Raw genomic sequence first — 12,927 nt, forward strand, 5'->3', positions numbered from 1 at the left:
TCTTCCCTTCTCCCCCTTCCCTATTCCCTTCCCTATTCCCCCTAATCTCTTCCCTTCCCTCTCTTCTTTCCTTTTTTTTCTTTTCTTTTCTTTTTTTTTTTTTGGAGACAGAGTCTCGCTCTGTTGCCCAGGCTGGAGTAAAGTGGGACCATCTCAGCTCACTAAAGCCTCTGCTTCTCACGTTCAAGCAGTTTTAGTACCTCAGCCCCTCACGTGGCTGGGACTACAGGTGTGCACCACCACACATCATACCTGGCTAATCTTTGTATTTTTTTTTTTGCAATGTTAATTCACTTTATTTTTCTTGTATAAAACCCCTATGTTGTAGCCACAGCTGGAGCTTGGGTCCTCTGCATGGAGACTGGTGTGGGTCTTGACAAGGTGGTCAGTAAATTCCTGATAGGGAGACTTGGTGAACACAGTCTCCTTCCAGAGATCGGGGGTCAGGTAGCTATAAGTCTTAGAGATGGCATCAAAGGTGGCCTTGGCAAAGTTGCCCAAGGTGGCAGTGCAGCCCCTAGCTGAGGTGTAGCAGTCATTGATACCAGCCATCATAAGCAGCTTCTTGGGCACAGGTGCTGAGACGATGCCAGTGCCTCTTGGCGCGGGGATGAGGCACACCAGCACAGAACCACAGCGGCCTGTCACCTTGCAAGGGATGGTGTGGGGCTTGCCAATCTTGTTTACCCAGTAGCCTCTGCGCACGGGGACAATGGAGAGCTTGGCCAGGATCATGGCCCCACGGATGGCAGTGGCCACCTCCTTGGAACACTTAACACCCAGACCGACGTGACCATTGTAGTCCCCAATAGCAACAAACGCCTTGAACCTGGTGTGCTGGCCAGCACGGGTCTGCTTCTGCACCGGCATAATCTTCAAAACCTCATCCTTGAGAGAGGCCCCCAGGAAAAAGTCAATGATCTCAGATTCCTTGATGGACAGAGAGAAGAGATAGATCTCCTCCAGAGATTTAATCTTCATGTCTTTGACCAGGCGGCCCAACTTGGTGACAGGCATCCACTCCTTATCCTCGGCTTTGCCTCGGCGAGCTCCTTGGCCCCTGCCCCGGCCCCGTCCACGGCCGCGACCTCGGCCAGGGATGCCACTGCCGAAACCTCCCATCCCAGGGCCCCCGGGGGCCTCCGGGCACCTCCCCCCCACCCCACCGCTGCACCGGCGTCATCCGCCATTTGGTGTTTGATCAGAGAAGAAGAATCTTTGTATTTTTAGTAAAGACAGGGTTTCACCATGTTGCCCAGGCTGGTCTCGAACTACTGAGCTCATACAATCCACCCACTTCAGCCTCCCAAAGTGCTGGGATTATAGGTGTAAGCAACTGTGCCCGGCTTATTTTCCTTTTCTTTCAAATTTTTATTTGTAACTTTTTTGAGACAGGGTGTTTTTCTGTTGCCCAGGCTAGAGTGTAGTAGTGAGATCACAGGTCGCTGCAGCCTCAACTTCCTGGGTTCAAGCAATCCTCCCTGCATCAGGCTCCCAAATAGCTGGGACTGTAGCCATGCACCACCACACCTGGGTAAGTGAAATTTTTTTTTCGGCTGGGCAAGGTAGGTGACACCTGTAATCCCAGAACTTTGAGAGGCCGAGACAGGCAGATCACTAGGTCAGGAGATGGAAACCATCCTAACACGGTGAACCCCTGTCTCTACTAAAAAGACAAAAAATTAGCCAGGCATGGTGGTGGGTGTCTGTAGTCCCAGCTCCTCGGAAGGCTGAGGCAGGAGAATCACTTGAACCGGGGAAACAGAGGTTACAGTTAGCTGAAATCGCACCACTGCACTCCAGCCTGGGTGACAGAGTGAGACTCTGTCTAAAAAAAAAAAAAAAAAAAAATTTTATTTGTCTAGAGACAGGATCTCGCCATGTTGCCCAGGCTGGTCATAAGCTCCTGTCCTCAAGTGATCCTCCCAAAGCAATAGGATGGCCGGCATGAGCGACCGCAGCTGGCCATCATTTTCCTTTTCTACTTTAATGTGGAATCTCCTGTGTCAGTTAATAGGAAGCTCAGAAGATGGTTAAGGCCACGGACTCTAGGATCAGAGTTCCTGAATGCAAATACTGGCTCAGCCACCCACCAGCTTCCTGATCCTGGGCAGTTTTCTTAGTAATCTCCCTGTGACTCAGTTTCCTCAGGTATAAAAGAAGCACAGTCACGCACTCTCCTAATAGGCTCGTTATGATGATTAAATGAGATTAGGCACATGTTCCTAGTGGTGAGTTAATACTTGTAAAGGGCCAGGTGCTATGACTCATGCCTGCAATCCCAGCACTTTGAAAGGCTGAGGTGGGTGGATCACTTGAGGCAAGGAGTTCAAGGCCAGCCTGGGCAACATGGTGAAACCACATCTCTCCAAAAAATACAAAAATTAGCCGGGGTGTGATGGCACACCTGTAATCCCAGCTACTTGTCTCAAAAACAAACAAAAATCTTGTAAAGCACTCAGAATCACAGTCAATACGGGAACCTCTTTGCATAATGTTCTTCTCCTTGGCAGGGGCCAAGGAGCTCGCCGAGGCAAAGCTGAGGATAAGGAGTGGATGCCTGTCACTACCTTTGATGGGACCTCAGTAGTCTCTGAGAATTGCTTTGTTTTTTTTTTTTTTTTTTGAGACAGAGTCTTGCTCTGTCTCCCAGGCGGGAGTGAAGCGCCACAATCTTGACTCGCTACAACCTCTATCTCCCAGGTTCAAGCGATTCTCTTGCCTCAGCCTCCTAAGTGGCTGGGATAACAGGTGCCCACCACCACACTTGGCTAATTTTTGTATTTTTCGGTAGAGATGGGGTTTCGCCATGTTGTCCAGGCTGGTTTCTGACTCCTAAACTCAGGTGATCTGCCTACCTCGGTCTCCCAAAGTGCTGGGATTACAGGCGTGCGCCACTGTGCCTGGCATATAGCTCCTTCTTTCATCGAAAATCTGGGTTCTTCAACCCAAATGCCCATCGATGATGGACTGGACAGGGAAAATGTGGCACATATACACCATGGACTATTATGCAGCCGTCAAAAACGATGAGTTCGTGTCCTTTGTAGGGACATGGATGAACCTGGAGAACATCATTCTCAGCAAACTGACACAAGAACAGAAAATGAAATACCGCATGTTCTCACTCATAGGCGGGGGTTGAACAGTCAGAACACATGGACACAGGGAGGGGAGCACTACACACGGGGGTCTGTTGCAGGGAATAGGGGAGGGACAGCAGGGCATGGGGAGTTGGGAAGAGATAGCATAGGGAGAAATGCCAGATATAGGTGAAGGGGAGGAAGGCAGCAAATCGCACTGCCATGTGTGTACCTATGCAACTATCTTGCATGTTCCTCACATGTACCCCAAAACCTAAAATGCAATAAAAATACTGTTTCCACCGGGGGAAAAAAAAAAAGAAAATCTGGGTTCCTAACAGGATCAACACAATTTCTTTTTTTGTGGGGTGGGGGGCGGGGATCAAGGTCTGGCTATGTCACCCATGCTAGAGGCAGTGGTGCAATCTTGGCTCACTGCAACCTCTACCTCCTGGTCCAAAGCCTTCCTTCCACCTCGGCCTCCAAAGTAGCTGGAACTACAAGCACACACCTCCAAGCCTGGCTAGTTTTTGCTTTTTTTTTTTTTTTTTTTTTTTTGTAGAGACAAGGTTTCACCAGTTTGATAAGGTCTCAAATTCATGAGCTCAAATGATCTACCTACCTTGGCCTCCCAAAGTTCTGTGATCACTGGTGTGAACCACCGTGTTCAGCCAATTTCTCATTTTCTTTATCTTATATGACAAAGACAATCATTTCTTTTTAAAAATTTACAAAGAAAAGAGGTTTAAAAGTTCTAGATTGGGGCCAGGTGCCGTGGCTCACACCTGTAATCTTAGCACTTTGGAGGCTTGAGGCAGGTGGATCACTTGAGATCAGGAGTTCAAAACCAGCCTGGCTAATATGATGAAACCTTTTCTCTACTAAAAATATAAAAAATTAGCTGGAGTGGTGGCGGGTGCCTGTAATCCCAGCTACTTGGAAGGCTGAGGCAGGAGAATCACTTGAACCCAGGAGGCAGAGGTTGCAGTGAGCCAAGATCACGCCACTGCACTCCAGCCTGGGCAACAGAGTGAGGCTCCATCTCAAAAAAAAGAAAATGAAGACTAGGCAGCTGCATTAGGCGAGCGCCTTGGCCAGTGCACACTCAAGATGGATAGCAAAGAGGGAGCACGTATGTGCAGAGATCACATGGCAAGAGAGGAAGCAAGAGATGGCAAAAGCCTGAGAGCTTCAATTTCACAATGCCAGCATAATCACTACCTATAAGATGACTGAGTGCAGGTGAGGATTTTACTGTGGTTTTGTTTCATAGTGGTTCTTTGGTCCATAGGGTAAAACTCACTAGAGATATAAAATATCTGATATAGGCTGGGCGCGGTGGCTTAAGCCTGTAATCCCAGCACTTTGGGAGGCTGAGGTGGGTGGATCACAAGGTCAAGAGATCAAGACCATCCTGGTCAACATGGTAAAACCCCGTCTCTACTAAAAATACAAAAAATTAGCTGGGCCTGGTGGTGCGTACCTGTAATCCCAGCTACTCAGGAGGCTGAGGCAGGAGAATTGCCTGAACCCAGGAGGTGGAGGTTTCGGTGAGCCAAGATCACGCCATTGCACTCCAGCCTGGGTAAGAAGAGTGAAACTCGGTCTCAAAAAAAAAAAAAATCTGATATAATACAATCAAAATGCTATATATATATTTTTTTGAGACTGAGTCTCACTCTGTTACCGGGGCTGGAGTGCAGTGGCACAATCTCAGCTCACTGCAACCTCTGCCTCCCGAGTTCAAGTAATTTTTGTGTGTCCACCTCCCAGGTAGCTAGGATTTCAGGCATGTGCCACCATATCTGGCTAATTTTTTATTATTAATAGATAGAGATGGGGCTTCACCACATTGGCCAGGCTGGTCTCGAATTCCTGGCCTCCCAAAGTGCTGGGATTACAGGGGTGAGTCACTGCACCAGCTCAAAATGCTATTTTAAAGTCACTTCCTGGGAGCTTAATGATGAGAACACATGGACACATAGAGGGAACAACACACAATGGGGCCTTTTGGAGGGTGAAGGATGGGAAGAAGGAGAGGATCATGAAAAATGACTCGTGGGCACCAGGCTTAATACTTGGGTGATGAAATAATCTGTACAAATAGGGATGATGAGGAACTGAACAATCCAATATAGTTTAAAACAAGAAAAGAAGAAGGGAAAGCAACAAAAACAAAGAAAGAAATGATCTGTAAAACAAACCCTTGTGACACAGGTTTACCTTTGTAAGAAACCTGCACTTGTACCCCTGAACTTCAGATGAAAGTTGAAAAAAAAAAAAGAGGCTGGGCACGGTGGCTCACACCTGTAATCCCAGCACTTTGGGAGGCCAAGATGGGCAGATCATCTGAGGTCAGGAGTTCGAGACCAGCCTGGCCAACATGGTGAAATCCCCGTCCCTACTAAAATTACAAAAATATTAGCTGAGCATGGCGACGCATGCCCGTGATCCAAGCTATCAGAGATTGCAATGAGCCAAGACTGTCACTGCACTCCAGCCTAGACAAGAGAGTGAGACTCTGAAAAAAAGGAAAAAAGTCACTTCCAATAATCCTTAGTGTGGTTATGCCAAGTTGACATATACTCAGGGTTTTCTACTTTTTATTTTATTATTTTTGTTATTTATTTTATTATTATTATTATTATTTTTTGAGATGGAGTCTCACTCTGTCACCCAGGTTAGAGGTTGGCTCACCACAACATCCGTCTCCTGGGTTCAAGCAATTCCCCTGCCTCATCCTCCTGAGCAGCTGAGACCACAGGCGCCCACCACCACACCTGGCTAATTTTTGTAATTTTTTTTTTTTTAAGACAGGGTTTCACCATGCTGGCTACGCTGGCATCGAATTCCTGACCTCAGGTGATCTGCCCACCTTGGCATCCCAAAGTGCTGGGATTACAGGTGTGAGCCACTGCACCCAGCCTACTTTTAATATTTTTTAAGAGATTGCTCTTTTTGTCTTTGATTTTACTTTGTAATTTTGTAAAGTATTTACAGTTACAAAACAGAAACTCTGAAACAGGACACACAGAGAAGCCTAGCTTCCACTCCTGCTTCATCGGCAGCCTCCTTCCTCTGACCCCATAAACATGCATGTTCGCTTTGTTATTTCATTGTTTCTTTTGAAAGTATGAGCAAACATATACCAACCACAGGCATATTCAGAAGATAGGTAACATGCTTTGCGTTCATAGTTCTGATCCTTGGATGCTGCTATTTATTTATTTATTCTTTTTTTTTTTTTGTGACAGAGACTCACTCCGTCACCCAGGCTGGAGAGCAGTGGCGCAATCACAGCTTGATGCAACCTCTGCCTCCAGGGTTCAGGTGATTCTCGTGACTCAGCCTCCTGAGGAGCTGGAATTACAGGCACCCACCACCATGCCTGGCTAATTTTTGTATTTTTAGTAGAGATGGGTTTTGTCATGTTGGCCAGGTGGTTCTGGAACTCTTGACCTCGGGTGATCCACCCACCTTGGCCTTTCAAACTGCTGGGATTACAGGTGTGAGTCACCATGCCTGGCCAGTTATTTATTTTTTGCTTAACTATATATCCTGGAGACCTCTGCATTACAGGATAAGGAAACATTTTTAATTTTTTTTTTGAGACAGAGTCTCACTCTGTTGCCCAGGCTGGGGTGCTACTGCAACCTCTGCCTCTGGGATTCAAGTGATTCTCCTGCCTCAGCCTCCTGAGCAGCAGGGATTATAGGCATGCACCACCATGCCCAGCTAATTTTTGTATGTTTAGTAAAGCATGGTTTCTACATGTTGGCCAGGGTGCTCTGGGACTCCTGACCTCAGGTGATCCACCCGTCTCAGCCTCTCGAAGTGTTGGGATTACAGGCATGAGTCACCGTGCCCGGCCTTCCTCATTTCTTTTTATTGCTGCATAGTACTGTTTTGTGCAACCAGTTGCTTCTTGGTGGATGTTTGAGTTTCTAGCGTTTTGCTATCGCTAGCAGTGCTGCAGTAAAAAACCTCATGTATTTTTAGTCAAGATTGGTGTCAAACCCGTCCCCACTAAAAATACAAAATTAGCCGGGTGTGGTGGCCCATGCCTGTAATTCCAGCTACTCAGGAGGCTGAAGCAGGGGAATCACTTGAACTCAGGAGGCAGAGGTTGCAGTGAGCTGAGATTGCACCATTGCACTCCAGCCTGGAAACAGAGCAAGACTCCATCTCAAAAAAAAAAAAAAAAAAGTCCGGGCGCAGTGGCTCAAGCCTGTAATCCCAGCACTTTGGGAGGCCGAGGCGGGTGGATCACGAGGTCAAGAGATCGAGACCATCCTGGTCAACATGGTGAAACCCCGTCTCTACTAAAAATATAAAAAATTAGCTGGGCATGGTGGCGCGTGCCTGTAATCCCAGCTGCTCAGGAGGCTGAGGCAGGAGAGTTGCCTGAACCAAGGAGGCGGAGGTTGTGGTGAGAGCTGAGATCATGCCATTGCACTCCAGCCTGGGTGACAAGAGAGAAACTCCCTCTCAAAAAAAAAAAAAAAAAAAAAAAAAGGTAGATGAATTTAGAACCAGCAAGAAGCAAAATACACAGAACTTTGTGACTGTTAGTTGGATTTTGGTTCAGCTGCCATTTTGAAGACTTAAAATCCCTGGTTAAACAAGAAAGGACTACGTTCTCTCTTTTTTGTTTGAGACAGAATCTTGCCTAGCCTGGAGTGCGGTGGCCTGATCACAGCTCACTGCATCCTCAGTCTCCTGGGCTCAAGTGACTCTCCTGCCTCAGCCTCCAGAGTAGCTGAGATTACAGGCGTCCATCACCAAACCTGGCTAATTTTTGTATTTTTGTAGAGACAGGGTTTTGCCATGTTGGCCAGGTTGGTCTCCAACTCCTGGCCTCAAGTAATCCAACCACCTTAGCCTTCCAAAGTGCTGGGATTACAGGCGTGAGCCACTGCACCTGGCCTGTGTTTCCCTTTAACGTAGGGTCCTGGTGTAAGTGTCCCAGCTCTGGTTTGGCTACTCCAAGGCATCAGGGACCCAGGTTCCTTCTACCTTGTTGCTCCATTATCCCTGCTCTTATTGTCCAAATCAGATGACCACCCTCTCCTGCACTCCATCTACCAGGAAGCAGAAAGGAGAAGGGAAGGGAATGATGGAGGTCGACCTGCCTTTCCCTTAATGATACATGAGGGAGCTGCACAGGTCACTTTTGCACTCATCCTATTGGCCAGAGTTTAACTCCTTGGCCACACCTATATGCAAGGGTGGCTGGGAAATGTGGTTTTATTTCTGGATAGCCGTGCCCAGCTAGGTATTGGAAGTCCTATTGCTATGGAAGAAGGGGAGATTGGATATTGGGGAACAGAGCAGTCTGTGCTGTGCCATGTGAGGGTTTAGAAATGGCGGGGGGTGGGAGAGGGCAGTGCTAAGGATGAGATCTTGCTCCGCAGCTTTGAACCTATGTGGGTGGAGGTGTCATTTGCCGAGGGAGGGGGCACTGAAGGGGTGTCTCATTTTAATTTTTCTTTTTTTCCTTTTTTTTTTTTTTTTTTGAGAAAGAGTCTCCCTCTGTTGGCCAGGTTGGTGTGCAGTGGTGGAATCTTAGCTCACTGCAGCCTCTGCCTCCTGGGTTCAAGAGATTCTCCTACCTCAGCCTCCAGAGTAGCTGGGATTCCAGGTGAGGACTGCTACGCCTGGCTAATTTTTTTTTGTGCATATTTTTAGTAGAGACAGGCTTTTGCTATGTTGGCCAGGCTGGTCTCGAACTCCCGATCTCAGGTGATCTGTTTGCCTCTGCCTCCCAAAGTGCTGGGATTACAGGTATAAGCCACCGCTCCTGGCCAGGGCTGTCTCTTTGTAATCCTGCACTATATGGCTTCACAGGCAATCTGCCTTTTGGGTATAATGAAGGGGGCAGAGTTCAGGATATTGAGGAAGCTGAGGCTCAGGGATGCACCAGTTTCAGCTGATTGTAAAGACAGGGTGAGCTCAAACTGTTCCTTGAGAAAATGTAACTGCAAGACCAGCCCAGACTGAACCTACTCTTGATAACAGAAGGTCGAGTTAGCTGCCAGGTATAATTGAGCCAACACTGTAAGTCAGGTACCCCGGACATGCACAGTTGAAAAAGCTTTGATGTCTGTCAACACCCAGAACTAGCGATTCCTCCCACAAAACCAAGAAGCCTGAGACATGGCCAGAACCTGACTGCTGGAACTGCTTCAGAAGCAAGGGGTTCATTGACTAGGAAGATCTGAGGTTATACTTTGCCTCAACAGGCCCAGTGTGGTGGCTCATGCCTGTAATCCCAGCACTTTGGGAGGCCAAGACAGGTGAATCATTTGAGGTCAGGAGTTCAAGACCAGCCTGGCCATCATGATGAAACCCTATCTCTACCAAAAATACAAAAAATTAGCCAGGCATCATGGCAGACACCTGTAGTTCCAGCTTCTCAGGTGGCTGAGGCAGGAGAGTCGCCTGAACCCAAGAGGCAGAGGTTGCAGTGAGCTGAGATCACATCACTGCATTCCATCCTGGGTAACAGAGCAAGAAGACTCTGTCTTAAAAAAGTAAAAAAATAAATATAATAAATAAATAAAAATAAAATTCTGCCCTTGGCCTCTAGGGGGCCACGCTAGCCTGCTGAGAAGCCAGGGTTTTTGGTTTTGCTTTTGTGCTGTGTGGTGATTGGAATTCCTGTCTGCTAGCTGGCATCTGGCACCACATCACCTGTACACAGCCTGCTTTCTCCTGCTCATCACGCTTGTGTGTAGGCTGCAGGCCCATCTGCCTCCCGCGTGGTCTGTCCATCTGTCCATCTGTCCATCTGTCCGTCTGTCTGTCTGTCAGCATTGCTCCCTTGTTCAGCTCTCTTCACTCTCTGAAAGGGGCTCCGGGAATGGGGGTCAGGCAGGAAGCTGTACATGTCAGTACGGGGCTTTACCCTCTTCCCTCCTTCCCCCTCCCCTCCATTCCACTCTCTCTTTCTTTTTCTTTGTTTCTTTGAGACAAGGTCTCTCTCTCTGTCACCCAGGCTGGAGTACAGTGGTATAATCACGGCTCACTGCAGCCTCGACTTCCTGGGCTCCAGCGACCCTCCCTCCTTCCCCAGCCTCCCATGTGGCAGATACTACAGGTATGCACCACCATGCTTGGCTAATTTTTTTTTTTCAATAGAGATGGGTTTCCTTATGTTTCCCAGGCTGGTCTTGAACTCCTGGGCTCAAGTGATCCTCCCACCTCAGCGCCACCAAATGCTGAGATGATGGGAGTGAGCCACTGCTCCTGGCCTGGTATCATGACTGCGGTCTGTCTCCTCCACACACGGGACCTTGTTCCTGGCCACACACAGCAAACCAGTTCTCTCCTCTCCCTGGGCTTGGCTTCCTTCCTTCCTGGCAGTGCCTTTGCCAGTGTGCGGGCTTGAAAACAGCCGAGCATAAGAAGGGGCGGTGTAGATTGACAGGCGTTCACTTGAACTTGAGGAGAAGCCAAGCTGGGGCTGAGTTTGGAATCCATGCCATGGTTATAGATGACGTCATTCTGCTGCGTAGCTGTGACTCAGCAATTAGGATCAGATTTCCCATCCCAAGGGACATCCTTGTGACCTGCCAGATGGATGATCATCACCCGATCCCAGCATCAAGTGAGAATACCTCCAGCTGGGGCCTGCAGAAGGGTGGCTGCAGTAGTAATGAAGGGTCCATGATTTACAGAGCCTTGGGCTGCCTCTCTGCTGCAGGGACTGTGGCAAATGGAAGAGGAAGCCTTCTAGAGCCCTGCGTCACATACGCTACTTGGTACTTGTGAAATATTTCATAATCCCAATTGCGTAGGTAGCTCCAGCTCTGCCACCCACTGTCCATGTGACCTTGGTGAAGCCACTTCATCTCTGAGCTTCGGTTTCCCAGGCTGCAGAATGAGTATCAGGGCGAGAACCCCTTCATTCACTGACTTATGCATTCAATCATGCCACAAACGTGTTGAGCGCCTACTATGAGTTAGATGCTGTGCTGAGCCCTGGGGATCCAGCCATGAGCACCTAATAAACCCAGCCCTGGCAGAGTGGATCTCCCTTTCTAGTGAGAGGACAGTCAACAAACAAGGTTGTCTGCATTGATACATTGTGGCCGGGTGCGGTGGCTCACGCCTATAATCTCAGCACTTTGGGAAGCTGAGGCGGGTGGATTGCTTGAGCTCAGGAGTTCAAGACCAGCCTGGGCAACACGGTGAAACCCCATCTCTGCAAAAAATGCAAAAATTAGCCGGGCATGATGGCATGCACTTGTACTCCCAGTTGCTTGTGGGGAGCTGATGTGGGAGGATCTCTTGAGCCCAGGAGGCAGAGGCTGCAGTGAACTGAGATTGTGCCACTGCACTCTAGCCTGGGTGACAGAGTGAGACTCTGTCTTAAAAAAATAAATTAAAAAATTAAATAAATAAAAATAGATGGACACAAGGTGTGTGTGTACCAAGAGGGAGGAGAGTCACAGGCTAGGAACTGATCCTGCTGGGGCTGGGGAGAAGGCTGAGGTTGAAGTGTGAGAAGGCGCTGGCTGTTCAGGGCATTCGAGTTAGAGCATCTTGGGCAGGAAACAGCATGTGCCAAGGTCCTGAGGCAGGATGGGGCTTATGGTGTTGGAGCTTGCAGGAGGGTGAGGGAGCTCAGTGGGCAGAAGCGGGTGGGAAAATTGATTCAGCCTCCAAAGGCAGCTGGCGGGATTTGGGCTCCATCCTCAAGGTCATGGGGCACCATCACAGGACTGTTGGTTGAAGAGGGACATGATCACATCTGCCCATGAAACCATCTCTGGCCTCCCAGACATGGTCTGCGGGCCCTCTGGTGTCTGGTCCTCTGTGCTCAGCTTTGAATGCAGATGCTGATTATCGTTAAACAGAGTTCAACACCTACGCTGTGCCAGGGGCCATAGTAGCCCTGATCTGTTAGTAAAAATGTGCATTTATAAATGTATGTGTATACATTAATAAAAAAAACTCACCCCAGGCTGGGCATGGTGGCTCACACCTGTAATCTCAGAACTTTGGGAGGCTGAGGTGGGCAGATCACCTAAGGTCGGGAGTTTGAGACCAGCCTGGTCAACATGGCAAAACCCCATCTCTGCTAAAATACAAAAATTAGCCGCGTGTGGTGACAGGCACCTGTACTCTCAGCTACTCAGGAGGCTGAGGTGCTAGAATCACTTGAACCTGAGAGATGGAGGCTGCAGTGAGCTGAGATTGCCTGGGTGACAGAATGAAACTCTGTCTCAAAAAAAAAACCAAAACCTCACTTCAACTCATTTTACAGATGGGGAAACTGAGGCACAGAGCAGTAAAATGACTTGCTGCAGGTCACTGAATTGGTGTGGAGGGGAGAGGTTAGAGACAAAGGGGTGAGGCTGGAGATACAGCAGTGGAGGAAGCATTTTCAAGCTTGGGGGTGTCTGCCTAGATGGCTGCTGGGTAGTGATGGCCCTCAGGATGTGGGGCACATGGGTGTGGAGCAGCTTCCCCAAGTCGGGAGGAAATGAGTGGCCCAGGCGCCCTCCCAGGCTGGAGTTCGTTCAGTGGGGTGGAGCAGTGAGCATTTGCTGCACCTGGGTTTCTGGCCCTTCCTCAAAGAAGCAGCATGGGGTGACCATCACCGTGCCAGAGCCAGGCACAAGTGGCTCATGCCTGTAATTCCAGCGTTTTGGGAGGCTGAGGCAAGAGGATACCTTGAGGCCAGGAGTTTGAGACCAGCCTGGGCAACATAGCAAGGCTCCATGTCTAAAACAATATTAGCTGGGCTTAGTGGCGCACACCTCTAGTCCCAGTCACTCAGGAGGCTGAAGTGGGAGGATCACCTGTGCCCAAGAGGCCAAGGTTGCAGTGAACTGTG

The 12,927-nt window shown here is 48.8% G+C and overlaps 1 pseudogene; it reads right to left on the bottom strand.

Annotated features, from left to right (window-relative positions):
• Window positions 1-317: 317 nt before the first annotated feature.
• Window positions 318-1,190, bottom strand: LOC118146111 (small ribosomal subunit protein uS5 pseudogene; annotated as a pseudogene).
• Window positions 1,191-12,927: the final 11,737 nt, after the last annotated feature.

The sequence above is a fragment of the Callithrix jacchus genome, chromosome 12 (genome assembly GCF_049354715.1).
Source record: "Callithrix jacchus isolate 240 chromosome 12, calJac240_pri, whole genome shotgun sequence".
NCBI lineage: Eukaryota > Metazoa > Chordata > Mammalia > Primates > Cebidae > Callithrix > Callithrix jacchus.